We start from the raw sequence: 2,876 nt of genomic DNA, 5'->3' as shown, positions 1-2,876 counted from the left end.
CTTACTATGCACCTTGGATTCATAGTGATTCTCCTGTTTTCAGCCTCCCCAGCACCAGGCATGTGCCACCACACCTGAATTTGGTGGCTGGCTCAGCATGCCTGGGGTCAGGGCCAGTGTGGCATGTGGTGCTGTAGTTCTCATTGTTTCTTTTGGCTCTGACTTACTCCATACAACACACAGGCCTCAAAGAAGGATGTTGCTCTCACATTGTCATCATTTTCCCTTCCACCTGGCACCTTCCTCCTCCAAGACTGATGCAGCAGGAAGATGCTGGCTAAGCATTAATGCCTTGGTATTGGATGGTCTGGCCTCCAGAACAGTGAGAAGTCAACTTCTGCTGTTTATGAATAATCTGATCTGTGGGATTCTGTGATACTACTACACAATGGACTAAAGTGCAGCTCTTCCAGGCAAGAGGGGAACAAGGTGTCCCAGACCATACACATGTCTTTATCTCCTTTTCTTCTTGTGTTCTACACAGGCACACCAGAATTTAAAAAGACCAATTCTTTGCATGTTTCCCCAATCTGGAGTCCATGTGACCCCTTTGCACCCTCCATCCTCATTGTGTTCTTGGTTCAACCAGAATTTGGTTGATGTGAAGAAGCAGGGCACTCAGAGCAGAAAGAGGGAAAAGAAGGGAAATCCTTTATAATCCTCTGTGACAGCATAGGCATCAGTGTGTCACTTGGCAGGCAACAGCCAATTGGATGGACTTTGGAACAAAGAGATCTCACACTGATTGAGGGCAGAATGGACAGTGATACATCTCAGAACCAGAGTTGGTGGTGCAGGCCTGCAGTCTCATGTCTCCAGAGGCTCAGGCAAAAGAACTGTATAAGCCCAGGAGTTTCAGACCAACCTGAGTAACATGGGAAACCCAGTCTCTTGAAAACAAAAACAAAAAGTAAAAGAAGCTATAACTTAGAACTGATTGAGCTGCACAGTACACTATCTTCTCATCTGTCCTGCAATTCTACTACTTACTGTGAACTCCAGAGAGAAGAAAACACACACAGCTGTTCAAAATAGCTTTAGCGTCACAGCCTCAACCTGAAAACAAATACCTAGGCCCAGCTAAGTTCAGGAAAACCTGTGGCTCAGCATGACCACATAGCACTGTTGGTGGTGAGTCACGGTCAGACATCTGCATGGTGATTGCAGCTCTGGAAAGGGCCCAAGGTTCCTGCTCTACACCCCATGATGGGCTCCACAGGCAAAACAGGCCAGTATGCAGTGGGAGGTATCTTGGAGGCACAGGGACAGAATGCAGATAATTCTGATCTTCAGAGCATAGTGATGACCACTGAGTCACAATCCACATCTTGGAAAAACTCTATACTCAAACTGGACCCGAGGAACACTCCTCCTCAGACTGATTATCAAAATCCCAGATAGCTTGCTGCTATCTGTTCCCTGCAGTCCAGTCTGAGAGGCTTGTTAAATGTGCTCAGTCACCTCACTGCTATGAGAAGCACTCCTATAAAAAGCAAACAGCCTGGTGCAATTTCACAAGTTTGTTAGCAAAGCTGATCAAGAGGTTGAGTAAGGAGGGTCCCAAATCCAAGGCCAGTTTGGGCAACTTAGAGCCCCTTTCTTAAAACCAACAAAATTAAGATTAAAAGATGTATCTCAGTGGCCCTCATTCAGATCCTCAGTATACTCCCCCCCGCAACACACACACACACACACACACACACACACCAAAGCATGCTAACCAATGACAGGATTTCTCCATAACTCAAACAGAGCAGACCTTCCAATACTAACATTTAAAAAAATGAAGTATGAATTATTTTGTTTATTTATTTATTTACTTATTTTTATGTTTTTGACACAGCATCTTGCTATGGACTTGTAGTGATCCTTCTGACTAAGGCTCTGTAGTGCTGGGATTACCGATGTGTGCCACAGGCTGGCATGGTGCACCCAGGGTTCTGGGCAGGCATGGCATATGGTACCGGGGATCAAACTCGGGACCTTGTGCTTGTCAGACAGGCACTTATGCCACTGAGCTATCTCTCCAACTGATGTAAAGCATCAATTAACCAGAAGAAAACATGTTATTTTTAAAAATATAAACTTGTAAAATTGAAGACCTTTCTAAGAAGAGCACACAACAGTAAGCACAGCAAGGAAAAGTTAGCAAATTTTATAATTAAAAAAATGCATTCATTATAGTGACAATCACTATTTACACATACATATGTGTGTACATGTAGAGCCAAGTAGTGTCAAAATCAGAATGCATATTGCTGATGACCAACTAAGTTGTACACAAAGAGCTCTTACAAATGAACAGAATTCAATGATCAAAGATGGTGTAAATACATACAAAGGCAGATTATAGCAAAGCGGAAGCACAAAACAGAAAACCGAAAAACAATGTAGCTAGTCTCACTTGTGATTACAGTAATGCAGCTTAAAAAGCCATCAAGGGCAAAACTAAGGCCAACATCATACTAAGGAAAGAGAAGTTGAAAGTTTCCTCTAGAATCAGGAACAAGACAAAGATGCCCACGTCACCAGACTGTTCAGTAGCGTTCTTGAAACATTAGCAGAGCAATTAAACAAGAAATAAATAAAAGGGGTATAGATAGGAAAGGAAGAAGTTAAATTGCCATCCTTTGCAGATGACATGATGTTTTACGTACAAGTCCTCCAAAACTCTACCAAACTACCGCTAGAATTAATGACCAAATTCATTAACATAGCAGGACACAAAGTCATTACTCAAAACTCAATAGTGTTCATGTACACCAATAATAAACTCACTGAGAGAGAAATTAAGGAAAAATACCTTTCATAATAGCATCAGGAAAAATGAAATAGACATTAACATAACCAAAGAAGTGAAGGACATCTACTCTAAA

Source organism: Octodon degus, unplaced genomic scaffold (genome assembly GCF_000260255.1).
Source record: "Octodon degus isolate 3935 unplaced genomic scaffold, OctDeg1.0 scaffold00072, whole genome shotgun sequence".
In the NCBI taxonomy this organism is placed as follows: domain Eukaryota; kingdom Metazoa; phylum Chordata; class Mammalia; order Rodentia; family Octodontidae; genus Octodon; species Octodon degus.
Note: the sequence above shows the minus strand (reverse complement) of the source record.